The sequence below is a fragment of the Mustelus asterias genome, chromosome 25, assembly GCF_964213995.1.
Source record: "Mustelus asterias chromosome 25, sMusAst1.hap1.1, whole genome shotgun sequence".
Classification (NCBI taxonomy): domain Eukaryota; kingdom Metazoa; phylum Chordata; class Chondrichthyes; order Carcharhiniformes; family Triakidae; genus Mustelus; species Mustelus asterias.
This window is the reverse complement of record NC_135825.1, coordinates 16,520,277-16,535,147: the sequence shown is the minus strand read 5'-3', so window position 1 is coordinate 16,535,147 and position 14,871 is coordinate 16,520,277. Positions and strand designations below refer to the sequence as shown.

At 44.8% G+C, this 14,871-nt stretch overlaps 1 pseudogene; it reads right to left on the bottom strand.

The window, feature by feature from the left end:
- Positions 1-3,584: 3,584 nt before the first annotated feature.
- On the bottom strand, positions 3,585-4,558 carry LOC144511717 (small ribosomal subunit protein uS8 pseudogene; annotated as a pseudogene).
- Positions 4,559-14,871: the final 10,313 nt, after the last annotated feature.

Sequence of the window (14,871 nt, the reverse complement as noted above, 5' to 3'; positions counted from 1 at the left end):
TTCCCCCAACAAGTACCCACTGCTTGTTACTGTTCAAATAATTTCTTGTTTCTCCTCAAGTATTTCCTTAAATAACTGTTGCTTTCACCGTAAGTACCAGCCTTCCATGTTTGCAAAATATATTTTGGAGGGTGACACGGTGGCACAGTGGTTAGCACTGCTGCCTCACAGAACCAGGGACCCAGGTTCAATTCCAGGCTTGGGTCACTGTCTGTGCAGCGTCTGCACGTTCTCCCGTTGTTTGCATAGGTTTCCTCCGGGAACTCCAGTTTCCTGCCACAGTTCAAAGATGTGCAGGTTAGGTTGATTGGCCATGCTAAATTGCCCCTTAATGTTAGGGGGACTAACAGGGTAAATACATGGGGTTACGGGAATAAGGCCTGGATGGGATTGAGGCCATCAAGTCTCCACCGACAGCATCCAGGCCCTTCACCCACAACCCCACCCTGTTAATCCACCTGACACTAAGGGTCAATTTTAGCATGATCGATCAACCTAACCTGCACATCTTTTCAGTGTGGGAGGAAACCGGAGCACCTGGAGGAAAAGCACACTGACACAGGGAGAACATGCAAACCCCATACAGACAGTGACCCAGGCCAGGAATCGGACCCTGGTCCCTGGAGCCGTGAGGCAGCAGTGCTAACCGCTGTGCCACCGTGCCCCAGAAACCTCCGTTTTCATTTATGGCTGTGATTCTCTGGTACTGCTGAAAGTGAATGGATTTTTGGCTGGAACTTGGGCGTGGCCACGGGCAAAATCGGAGAATCCCACCCATTATGTAAAAAGAGGCTGTGGTAATTTTTATCTTATTGTGGTCATTTGATATCACGCAAATATAAAATCAGCTTTTCAGGACCAGCGAGGTGGTTCGGAAGTAGTTATGACTGAGTATGCTGTTAAAAACCCAGTTACACATAATTAACAAGGGTATAATTTGCAGGGGGGGGTGCAGGGGGAGGTTTTGAAAGGTTATCAACGACATTGGAGTGTAAAAGGGGAAGTTCTCCTCAGATTTCTATTGCCATCTGTGAGGACTCCACCAGTACACCCTGTTTTGACTGCTGGCTAGTTAGAAGGTGTTTGGACTCCAGGCTGGAGGCAGTGCTTTTGTCTCTCTCCCTGGTAATAGAAATTCTGCTGGCCAGTAGGAAGCAGTCCTCCTTGCCTCTCTCGAGTGAAAATTTTGCTGTTGGTGGTTTGCTTGCGAGAGGCAAGCAATGGCTCAATCTCTACCCTGAGGTGAGCTGGACCTTCCAGGATGGAGAAGTCAGAGTTTCGATTCTCCATTCAAAGGGTTAAGTCACAGCAGATGTTGCAAAGTTGCATGATCCAGCATCACATGAACATACTTACTTTCTGTGTTAAGCATGGAACAGGGGTGTTTGTAGGGGTGCTTGTATTAAAATAATATTCATATCTGTTAATAATACCATGGTTGTTTTTTTTCTTGTTTGTAATTGATAAAAGCTATTTCTAATTTCCTTTCTAGGTGTTAACTGTATTCGCAATTAAACTTTGCTTGATAAAAGCTCCCCAGTGGGTCATATGAATCATATCTGAAGTGAAACATCTTATGCTCACCTTAGCCAAATTCCAAGTGCAAAACTTATTATCTAGGCTGACTCCAAAAAAAAACACCTTAGAGTTTCTGACCTCAATCATAACAATATGGCATGGTGGCTCAGCAGTCAGCACTGCTGTCTCACAGCACCAGGGTCCCAGGTTCAATTCTGGCGTCGGGTCACTGTCTGTGTGGAGTTTGAACTTTCTTTCTGTGTCTGTGTGGGTTTCCTCCGGGTGCTCCGGCTTCCTCCCACAGGCCAAAGATATGTGGGTTACGTTGATTGGCCATTCTAAATTGACCCTAGTGTCAGGGGGATTAGCAGGGTAAATGCGTGGGGTTATGGGAATAGGGCCTGGGTGGGATTGTTACCAGTGCAGACTTGATGGTCCAAATGGCTTCCTTCTGTACAGTAGGGAGTCTATTCTATTCTAATGTGCTGACACCAGAAGTTGTTGCTAGTTTTACAGTGCAATGTGAATGAAGACTGATGGTTTCACCATTTTATGATCACAAAATTTTGGCTATTTGTTTTACAGCAGGTCAACAGTTTACTATTGTTTTTCTCTGGAAATTAACATCATTATTTACCAATATTTTAAACTTCTTACATCAATGTTAAGTAAATAAAAGAATAAACATTGAATATGACTTTACTGTAATTCTTACACCTGAATATTGAAGAATTCTAGCTGCCTCAATATTGTATTTGAGATACCCAATGTCCACCATTGTGGGCTAATGGGAGCTAGGTGCAGGCGAGGAGTGTCATTGCTACAAATATTAAAGATTTGGAGCAGATCTCCTGGTCAGATTTGAACCCAGTGAGAGAATCAGGATTTTCTCAATTTTTGTGTGGAGTTTGCACATTCTCCCCGTGTCTGTGTGGGTTTCCTCCGGGTGCTCCGGTTTCCTCCCACAGTCCAAAGGTGTGCGGGTTAGGTTGATTGACCATGCTAACTTGACCCTAGTGTCAGGGGATTAACGGGGAAAATATGTGGGGTTACGGGAATAAGGCCTGGGGTGGAATTGTGGTCGGTGCAGGCGCGATGGGCCAAATGGCCTCCTTCTGCACTGTAGGGATTCTATGAAATTATTCTGCCATAATGAAAAAGAATGTCCATATCCCACGCTGGACGAATGAAGCATTTATCAGTGACACTGATTAAAGAGCAATATAACTGGTTGAGAAATGTAAAAGTTGCTGGGGGCTGAAAGGCACTGTGACTGGCTAATTTGCTTTCATTACCACTGAATGACTTGCTTGCATTGACTGAGTCCATCTGCATCAAAATCGGCGCTCCTGCCATTTTGATTTCTGGTTCACATAAAACCCTTGAAATCGGGGAAATGAATCATAATTTACGAAAAAATGGAAAATATGCTCCGTGGCTACAGCAATGATCTAGGAATGCGATTAAATTCATGGAGCCAGTTCAGTTGCGAATCCCTTCACTTCGGAAAGCCCCCGTGACTATTTATCTCAGTAACTGGATATACAGTTACAAACAAACGCAAATAGAAATTTCCATCAGTTCTTGTGTGGGATGAAAACCCATTCTTACTCTTCTAGTTGTCTGGTTTTTTTTTTGGTTTCAATGTTTTATGATAGACTGGTTCCACATTTTAGCTACATAGGGACATAGGAATTAGGAGCAGAAGTAGACAAATTCAGCCCTTGGAGCCTGCTCCGCCATTCAATCAGATCACGGCTGATCTCTTCCTGGTCTCAAATCCACCTCCCCACCTGTTCCCCATATCCCTTTATCCTTTTTTTTAATGAGAAATATATCTATCTCCTTCTTGAAATCATTCAGCGATTCAAACTACACCGCGCTATGGGGCAGCGAGTTTCACAAATTAACACCCTCTGCGAGAAGTAGTTCCTTCTCATCTCAGTTTTAAATCTATCGCCTCTCAACCTATACCTAAAGAACAAAGAACAAAGAACAATACAGCACAGGAACAGGCCCTTCGGCCCTCCAAGCCTGCGCCGCTCATGTGCCTGTGACTTCTTGTTCTAGATTGCCCCATAAGTGGAAGAGAATCCTGGGATTTTTCCTCCCCTATGGTTTCGTTTGGCCTCTTCATGGTCCAAGATGCCAGATGAGGTCATCAGAATGAGGTACCCAAACTGACGGGAAGGCAGTAGACCATTTTGCCAAAAGAGAAAATGCTGGAAAATCTCAGCAGGTCTGGCAGCATCTGTAAGGAGAGAAAAGAGCTGACGTTTTGAGTCCAGATGACCCTTTGTCACAGCTGATTTGACAAAGGGTCATCTAGATTTGAAACTTCAGCTCTTTTCTCTCCTCACAGATGCTGCCAGACCTGCTGAGATTTTCCAGCATTTTCTCTTTTGGTTTCAGATTCCAGCATCCGCAGCAATTTGCTTTTATTTTAGATCATTTTGCCACCTTTCTGGCTCCTTTACTCGATGGTGGCATGGTGGCACAGTGGTCAGCACTGCTGCCTCACAGCGCCTCGGACCCGGGTTCGATTCCCGGCTTGGGTCACTGTCTGTGGTGAGTCTGCACCTTCTCCCCATGTCTGCATGGATTTGCTCCAGTTTCCTCCCACGCTCCAAAGATGTGTGGGTTAGGTGGATTGGCCTTGCTAAATCGCCCCTTAGTGTCAGGGGGATTAGCTTGGGTAAATACGTAGGGTTATGGGGATAGGGTCTGGGTGGAATTGTGGTCGGTGCCGACACAATGGGCCAAATGGCCTCCTTCTGCACTGTAGGGATTCTATGACAACATCAAATCTGGGGCTAATGATACCACAATTGTTCAGTCTGCCTCTGAGATTGACAACAATATTTCCACCCCTGTGGTCATCAATGATCTCAAACTCTCCAATGTAGTCGTGCTTCATCATTACAGTCAAGAATCTCACAATCATTTTGGAGCATGGCTGGATGAGAACCTGATGTTCTCCACATTTCTCTGCATTGTTGATGCTTGTCAGGGCATCAGCAAGAACAGTCATGTGTACCATGATGCTGTTGTGTCTCTGTCTAACAAAGTTCTAATGAATGCATTCGCTGCATTGACAGGAAAAATACTTCAAAAATTTGCAATATGAAAGTAGAGTCATCAAATAAAATATACATGTCCTGTTGCTCCTGTTTACATCAATAAAACATCCAAAATCCATAATTGCTAACTGTGGAGTTAAACATATCATAGACACTTAAAGATAGAAATGTATAAAGCACTGGTTAGGCCTCACCTGAAGGATTGTGGACAATTCTGGATATCACGTTTCAGGAAAGGCCTTAGAAAGATTGCAGAAGAGGATATGATCCAAGATGACCAACTTCAGTCCTTGGGATCCAAGGAAATTTGGCACATTGGATCCAAAATTGGCTGAGTGGCAGGAAGCAGAGGGTGATGGTGCAGGGGTGTTTTTCCGACTGGAAGACTGTGCCTAGTGCGGTCCCACAGGGATCTGTGTTGGGGCCCTTGCTGTTTAGTGGTTTATATAAATGATTTAGACTTGAATGTAGGAGGGTTGATCAGTAAGTTTGTGGATGATACAAAAATTGGTAGAGTGGTACATAGTGAGGAGGATAGCCTTAGATTACAAGAGGATATAGATGGGCTGGTCAAATGGCCTGAGCAGTGGTAAATGGAATTCAATCTGGGTAAGTGCAAGGTGATGCATTGGGCAGGACACACAAGACAAGGGAATGCATGATGAATGGCAGGACTATGGGAAGACCAAGGATCAAAGGGACCTTGATGTGCATGTACACTGGTGCCTTAAGGTAGCAGGACAGGTGGATAAAGTGGTTAAGAAGGCATATCATATGTTTGCCTTTATTAGCCTAAGCATAGAGTTTAAGAGCAGGGAGGTTATGCTTGAACTATATAACATGTTGGTTAGGCCACAGCTACAGCATTGTGTGCAGTTCTTGAATCCATATTAAAGGAGGGATGTGAAACACTGGAAAGGGAGCAGAGGGGATGTACCAGGATGTTGCCTGGGCTGGAGAGTTTGAACTACGAAGAGAGGTTGCATAGACTGGAGTTGTTTTCCTTGGAGCAGAGGAGACTGAGGGGGAAGATGATTGAGATATACGAAATTATGAGGGGCATAGATAGGGTAAACAGAAAGAAACTTTTCCCCTTGGTGGAGGGATCAATGACCTGGGGAAATAGATTTAAGGTAAAGGGCAGGAGGTTTAGAGGGGAAGTGAGGAAAAACCTTTTCACCAGAGGCTGGTGGGAGTCTGGAATGCACTGTCTGGAAGGGTATGGTGGAGGCAGAGACACTTACAGCATTTATGAAATATTTAGATGTGCACTTCCGATGCCAAGGCATCGAAGGTTCTGGACCAGGTGCTGGGAAATAGGATTAGAATAGTTGGATGGCTTGCCTTTGACTGGCACAGTCTCAATGGGCCAAAGGATCTTTTGCTGTACTGTAGACCTCAATGACCCGATCACTCATGAAGAAAAGTTGAAAAAAGGTAGGGGTGAAGGTAAACAGTGCCAGTGGCTGTCAAGTGTGGCCATAGTCACCAGTGTGCACCCTTCATGGGTCAAAGAGTGCCCAAATAAGAGGTGCTACCCTTGTTGGAGACTGCACGGTTTAATTGGCAGTCTCCCCATGTGGTGGAGGATCCTTCTGCTGGTTAAGTGCCTGTGAAGGTGGGAAGAGGCCCTTAATTGGCCGCTTGAGTGGTTCAGTTGAGCTCTGAGCTGGAGGCCTTCTGCCACCATTGGCATAATTGCATGGCGGAGGAAAGACAGTTGACACTCCACCTATTGCCTTCCCGAGCCATTTTACGGAATTCCCAGCCCTCCACAGCCGGTTCTCAGATGGCTGGTATAATTCAGGCCAATGAGTCCTTCTGTAGCAAGGCGAGGAAGGACAGATAGTTTCTGTGCCAATATCGCTGGTGCCAACTACCGCCGGGTGGGATCCTAAAGGAGGGCGGCACAGTGGCATAGTGGTTAGCACTGCTGCCTCACAGCTCCAGGGACCTGGATTCGATTCCCAGCTTGGGTCACTGACTGTGTGGAGTTTGCACGTTCTCCCCATGTCTGTGTGGGTTTCCTCCGGGTGCTCTGATTTCCTTCCTCACTCCAAAGATGTGCGGGTTAGGTTGATTGGCCGTGCTAAATTGACCCTTAGTGTCCCGGGATGTGTAGGCTAGAGGGATTAGTGGGGTAAATGTGTGGGGTTGTGGGGATAGGGCCTGGGGTGGGATTGTTGTCAGTGCAGACGCGATGGGTCGAATGGCCTCCTTCTGTACTATAGGGTTTCTATGATGCTATGAATAGAAATTGAGGGCCATAATGACCTTGACAGCCACTGGCAGCACCATTCTCCTTTTCCTCTGTGGCTGAAGATCCAGTTGGAGGTGGTGGCACAATTCAGTGGCCTTATTGTAGTGTAGAACATAGAGGAGAACATGCCCTGTCTACATCAGCGGAGACGAAGTAGAAAAGGTTGAGAGCGTCAAGTTTTTAGGCGTCCAGATCACCAACAACCTGTCCTGGTCTGTCCATGCCAACACTTTAGTGAAAAAAGCTCACCAATGTCTCTACTTTCTCAGAAGACAAAGGAAATTTGGCATGTCAGCTACGACTCTCACCAACTTTTACAGATGCACCATAGTAAGCATTCTTTCTGGTTGTATCACAGCTTGGTATTAATCCTGCTCTGCCCAAGACCGCAAGGAACTACAAAAGGTTGTGAATGTAGCCCAATCTATCACGCAAACCAGCCTTCCATCCATTGACTCTGTCTACATTTCCCGCTGCCTCGGCAAAGCAGCTAGCATAATTAAGGACCCCACGCACCCCGGACATTCTCTCTTCCACCTTCTTCCGTCAGGAAAAAGATACAAAAGTCTGAGGTCACGTACCAACCGACTCAAGAACAGCTTCTTCCTGCTGTCATCAGACTTTTGAATGCATTAAGTTGATCTTTCTCTACACCCTAGCTATGACTGTAACACTACATTCTGCACTCTCTTGTTTCCTTCTCTATGAACGGTATGCTTTGTCTGTATAGCGCTCAAGAAACAATACTTTTCACTGTATGCTAATACGTGACAATAATAAATCAAATCAAATTATCCTTGGTAAAGCCCATCCATCTTAGATATTGCTCCTAGTTGAAATAGAGATGGTGAAGTGCTCTTTGAATAGCCTGAGTATGTATGGCCTTGTCTTAAGAGCTCTCATCCTCTTCCTCCCTCTGCACATATTTCCAGTTTCGCCTCTCTGCTGCCTGTCATGCTGGAGCCCAAGAGGGACTGGAGCTATAGACCCAATAAGTGACAGCAAGCTTTCTGCTCAAAGTGCCTCAACCACTTTCAAAGATCCAGCACCATTCACTCCTGACTCAAACAACTTGGGTGACCTTCTCCAACAACACAGTACTCAGGGCTCCCTGCAGCAAGAAAACACAAAGAACCTCATCTAAAAATCCCATGCTGATGCCCACAAATAACACTAGTGGGTTTGCATTTTTCTAGCAGCAAAATGAATACAGTTTTCTGTGTGTGTTTATGAGAGGACATGAACTGGATCTGTGACGTCCATAATGGCAGGTCAGGAGTCAAAACTAGGAACGTTCTGGAACCTACTTTTGCAGCTTCGGGTTCAATGGAAATCGTCCTTCAGCTTCCAATGGCTAATGCTTCAATAATTCTGAATTCCACTCAGCTTTTCCTGTTGAAATTTATTACGTGTTTGCGTCTACAATATATATAAGGTGATGAAATTATGGATAACAATGATCGGCACGGTGGCACGGTCGTTAGCGCTGCTGCGTCACATCATCAGGGACTCAGTTTCAATTCTGGCCTCAGGTGGCTGTCTGTGTGGAGTTTGCACGTGGGTTTCCTCTGGGTGCTCCTCCTGCACTCCAAAGATATGCAGGAAAGGTTGATTGGCCACACTAAATTGTCCCTTAATGTCAGGGGATTAGCAGAGTAAATAGGTGGGGTTACGGGGATAGTGCCTGGGTGAGATTGTTGTCGGTACGGACTCGATGAATAGCCTCCTTCTGCACTGCAGGGAGCCTACGATTCTAATGCACACAGGGCTGCTGTTTACTCATTTCCAACCAGGGGTCACTGAATGATTCGCACTCTTCTACAATCATGTGAACCAGTCAATGACTCAGCTTCTTCACTGTGTAGCTCCAGTAATATTCATAGAATCATAGAATTATAGAACCCCTACAGTACAGATGGAAGCCATTTGGCCCATCGTGTTTTACCTCGGCCCTATTCCCGTAACCCCACACATTTACCCTACTAATCCCCCTGACACTAGGGTCAATTTAGCATGGCCACTCAACCTAACCAGCACACCTTTGGGCTGTGGGAAGAAACCGGAGTACCCGGAGGAAACCCACGCAGACACGGAGAGAAAGTACAAACTCCACACAGACCGAGGCTGGAATTGAACCCGAGTCCCTGGTACTGTGAGGCAGCAGTGCTAACCACTGTGCCACCGTACTGCCCATGTTGATATGACAATGACGTTGAAGGCATTTTGATTTTCAGGACCATTTTGGTTGAAGTTTAAATGGTTTAGTTATGGTTATATTGATCTGTTTTCTGCCAATCTGTGGGGATAATCCGGATTACTGTGCTTTGCAATCTTTGCAGGAGAGAAAAGCAGATGTGGTGGGTTCATGATGGAATTTGTACACTTCCATTACCCTGTATATGGCTATAATCAGATATCCATTGAGACTATTGTAATTCCAGACACACACATACAGGTGTGATTTATGATAGCAGCCAATCGCACTGCTACAGTCAGACTAGATTTGCAGAGCTGTGACTGTGGGAACAGGATAAGTCCTATATTCATAGAATGACGCAGACAAAAAAAGGACATGGGCTGCTACAGAAAACGAGTATAATGTAATTAATATTTTTAATCACTTGATAAACTGAAATCTTGGTTTTCCAGTGCATTGAGTTCTCATTATAAAGAATGGGCTTCATTCCCCTGATGTGGAAAATCTTGTCTGTCAAGCTGAGTGAGCGCACAGAAAAGTATTCTGTTTCTGGGAGCCTACTGTCCTATTTTGACTAATAAGTGAAGGCATAAATAAGATAATTGGGGGGAACAAGGACCTTCCTTCTGTTCCAGTTTCGGTGGATGGGCAGATTTGCCACTGTGCCGTACAAATGTACAAGTTTTATTGTCTAGGGTGCTGCACTTTGGAAAATTAACATCCCAATCAGTGAGGGAGAGGCTTAGGCAGTTAATTCTTCCTTGTGGAAGAGCAGGGATGAGACATTGTGCAAAATGTACCAAATGTTGCGAATTGTAACATAAAAATGGAAGCCATTTGATTTGAATAAGTGAAGACAGTATTTTAAGGGAATCAATTTTGCCATAAAATGGGATGTGGTTAAATGGTGCTGATAGTAATGATTGCAATGCTCCAATTTGCTCCCCTTCGACTGGAATTTCTATTTGCTTATCATGCATGAGCTCTGTTGTTCAATTTGCCTGGCCAAAAGGAACAGAGCACATCATCTTAGAATCATAGAATCCCTTCACCGCAGAAGGCACCAGGGACCCGGGTTCAATTCCTGAGTTGGGGTCACTGTCTGTGCGGAGACTGCACGTTCTCCCCGAGTCTGCGTGGGTTTCCTCCGGGTGCTCCTGTTTCCTCCCACAGTCTGAAAGACATGCTGATTAGGTGCATTGACCATGCTAAATTCTCATAATTCTCAAAAACCATGCAGACACAGGGAGAAGCATGCAACCTCCACGTAGTCAGCCACCCAAGACTGGAATTGAACCTAGGTCCCAGGTGCTGTGAGGCAGCAATGCTAACCACTGTGTCACCATGCTGCACATACCTTGAAGATAAAAATTGGAATAAAGGGAACGCAAAAGACATGATGGAATATTGCACAGTGCTAAATAAGACACAAATCAAGGTTAAATTGAAAGTAGCAGATTGGCTTCACCAATGTGCACCGCCCTATGTAAAGCATGGGTCCAGATGTGTCCGTGTATTTGCCTATATAGTGATAATCCCAACTATTTTTGACTCAAAATCCAAGTACTCTCTACACAACAGCATTGTTGGAGCACCTTCACTACCGGACTATAATGGTCCAAGAAGCAGCTTTATCACTGCCATCTCTAGAGCAATGAGGGATGAGTAATAAATGCCTTGCCTGCGACACCAGCTCCAATGAACAACCCTTTTTTTGTAAAGAGAAACAATTTCAGCCTCGAAAAAGCTAGACACATTCACAGAGATTGATTGAGAAGGAGAGTTGCACCATTCTATTCCTGTGTATTATTTTGTGAAGTAGCGATGGAACAGCCCTGCCAGTTCAAATGCCCACTTTCTTAATAACAAATAGCAAAATTCTATGTAAAGTGTGACAGAGATTAGTATTGCCAAAAGCAACGCGTTTGATCGTGGCAGTTTTCAGGAGATTATTACAACTGCCTTCACAGAAGTGTCTTCCGGATTTCTGTGCAATGGAATATGTTTTGAAAATGACTAGCATTTATGCACTTTGTGTCCGTCTAGCTCCTTGGCCAGACACTGACACAGAAGTCTTAAGAATGCACTGAGTGTCCTTTCCTTGTCGAGGAACTGTGATCTTTCTCAGAGAGTTAAAAAAAGGCTTCTACAAAAGAGATTTGACACGAGCAATTCCAAAAATCCCTCTGAATGTCCCCCAAACGTAAAGTGCAAACAAACACAGTATGATCTTTCTTTTCCATTTCACAGAATGTCTATTCTTAGGCCTATTTCGAGTCAGATGATCAAATTAATGTCACACGGAGCTTGTTTATGGATTTTATTATGTTTTCAAGTAAAGGCTCAAGGATAATGGATTCTCCATGCACAAACAAAATTCAAAATTCAAAAATGTGGCAGGAGATCTCCGTACACTGCTGGTGCGAATCGCATCTTGGCACCTTTTTTTTGCACTAAGTGCCATAATATTGTATTTTCAAATTCGCCTGAAAAACAGATCTGAAACTCACCCATTTTCTCGCTTATTCGGTACATAGAATTTTGGTCGTTAAATCACGCCCAAGCAGTTCTAGGAATGCTGGGTGCAACCCCACTACAATTGGTTCTTTGGACAGCATTTTTCCATTTGGAGAATAGGTATAATGAAAGCCAATTTCTACCTCAAAATGTTCCCAACATGTACCAGTCTTGGTGACCTCTCACGCTAAATAAACATTTCCGCGTACAAAACAGTGACATTTTGGCACCTGACCACTATGGGAGCTATTTGTTCCACATAAACAATGCAACTTTAGCATTGATGGTTGTTCTACTTGATGTGTTTTTATTGATTGTCATTAATCAAAACTGTGGTGGAGAAGATGTAAGAATTGGTCCAACAGTCAGGAGTGTATAAAGCAAAGTATTAGAGTCAAGTTCACAAGAATTGTTTACAAGAATGTTGCCAGGGCTGGAAACGTGTAGCTACGAGGAGAGGTTGGATAGGTGGGGGCTATCTTCCTTGGAACAAAGAAGGCTGAGTGGCGACCTGATTGTGGTGTGTAAAATGATGAAGGGAAGAGATAGAGTGGACAGGATAAAATTGTTTCCCTTGGCAGAGAATTCTAGAACCAGATATCATAGATTCAAGATAAGTGGCAGTAGGTATAGAGGGGACATGAGGGAGAGCATTTTTTACGCAGGGGGTGGTGGGTGTCTGGAATGTACTGCCCAAGTAGGTGGTGGAGACAGAGACCGTAAACTCTTTCAAAAAATACCTGGATCTGCACCTTAAGTGCTGTAAGCCCCAGGGCTATGCGCCAGGTGCAGGAAGGTGGGATTTGAAAGGGCTTCTGGGTGTTCTTGGGCTGGCATGGTCAAGATTGGCTGAATGGCATCCTTCTGTGCTGTAACTACTCTATGGCTCTAAGTTCATGATAGAGTTAACAGGAGAAGGAAAGAGAGCCTGATGAACTGAATGGCTTTGCTTTCTTAAGCTAATCCTACTGTTTGTTTATAGGATTCTTTATTTACGGGTTCCCCTCGCCAACCCCCAACGCTGCCCTGCTGTAAACACCGCTGGTGGAGGGGGACAGTTAAATTCAAGCCTTTGTGTTGTTACCCCTACTCTTGGCATAGCTTCATAATCATTTTGCTGCTTTTGAATGGCTGCACAGTCTCAACCCCAGTCATCTGTTTCTCAGGCTGTTTAGATAACCACGTCTTCGGTCACAGAATAATGGAATGTTTGCTGCACTTTCCATTGTGCAGTGGGAGACATCAAGGCATTCCTCAATCTAACAAACGTGGACAAAAATCTTTACTGTTACGGCTCAATCAAATGAGAACATCCACGTATTCATTGAGAATTCCTTAAACCTGCTTAAGTAGTTGCATCCAATTGGCTTGCAATTTGGGAAAACTGGCACAGAAAAAAAGGCTGGCATTTACAGAGTGCCTATCTTGACCTCAGGACATCCCATTGCATGTTACAGCCAATGAAGTACTTTTGAAGTACTTTGGTATTGCGGCAGCCAACTTGCTCACAGCAAAAGTCCTACAAACGGCAATGTGATAGAATCACATAATCTGTTTTCATGATATACTGCCTTAGGGATAAATAGTGGAGAGGACACCAGGGAGGTTCTTTGAGATGGTGCCATGGGATCTTTTACCTGAGAGGGTTTCGCTTTAAAATCTCATGCAAAAGACAGCCAAACTGAAGAATCAGCCGAGATTTTCTGCTGGAGTCTCTGGAGTGGAATTTAACCCATAATTTTTTGACTCATTGATCCATAGCTAGCTAACACACAACGTATGCCAAAAATTGTTTGATCCCAACTGTGTAAAGTACTCTTTTGAACAAGCATTAACAAAAAGTGCAATGATCCTCAATTGAATGTAAGCCCATCAGAGTGTTGTTTAAACATAATTTCACCAAAACACAGCAGCTTTGTATATTTTTTAATAGCTCTTCTCTCTCCCAAATGGTCTCTTCGGGAAGATGATGCCCATTCGAGTGCCTGTTATCTATTTTCCATCCACTCCAGGAAAATAGATGGCCACAATTTTCCAACCATTCACACCAGCAGAATTTCCCATCCCGCTGCAGAGAATGGATATTTGATCATAGATTGGAACCTTTTGTGGGGACATCCTTCAGGGGTGTAAAGGTGAGTACAGCTCTGGGGTAGATGCACAAGGTCAGGCAGTGGCCTGGCAATACCCTTGGCACATGTAGGGCAGCACGGTAGTACAGTGGTTAGCACTGCTGCTTCACAGCTCCAAGGACCTGGGTTCAAATCCTGGCTCGGGTCACTGTCTGTGTGGAGTTTGCACATTCTCCCTGTGTCTGCGTGGATTTCCTCTGGGTGCTCCGGTTTCCTCCCCCAGTCCAAAGGTGTGCGGGCTAGGTTGATTGGCCATTCTAAATTGCCCCTTAGTGTCCCGGGATGCATAGGTTAGAACAAAGAACTCCTCCAAACCTGTGCCGCTCATTGGTCCAACTAGACCATTCATTTGTATCCCTCCATTCCCAGACTGCTCATGTGACTATCCAGGTAAGTCTTAAACGATGTCAGCGTGTCTGCCTCCACCACCCTACTTGGCAGTGCATTCCAGGCCCCCACCACTCTCTGTGTAAAAAACATCCCTCTGATATCTGAGTTATACTTCGCCCCTCTCACCTTGAGCCCGTGACCCCTCGTGATCGTCGTCACCTCCGACATGGGAAAAAGCTTCCCACTGTTCATCCTATCTATACCCTTCATAATTTTGTACACCTCTATTAGGTCTCCCCTCATTCTCCGTCTTTCCAGGGAGAACAAGCCCAGTTTACCCAATCTCTCCTCATAGCTAAGACCCTCCATACCAGGCAACATCCTGGTAAACCTTCTCTGCACTCTCTCTAAAGCCTCCACGTCCTTCTGGTAGTGCGGCAACCAGAACTGGACGCAGTACTCCAAATGTGGCCTAACCAGCGTTCTATACAGCTGCAACATCAGACTCCAGCTTTTATACTCTATACCCTGTCCTATAAAGGCAAGCATACCATATGCCTTCTTCACCACCTTCTCCACCTGTGCTGCCACCTTCAAGGATTTGTGGACTTGCACACCTGGGTCCCTCTGTGTTTCTATACTCTTGATGGCTCTGCCATTTATTGTATAACTCCCTCCAACATTAGTTCTTCCAAAATGCATCACTTCGCATTTATCTGGATTAAATTCCATCTGCCATTTCTCCGCCCAATTTTCCAGCCTATCTATATCCTGCTGTATTGTCCGACAATGTTCATCGCTATCCACAAGTCCAGCCATCTTCGTGTCATCCACAAA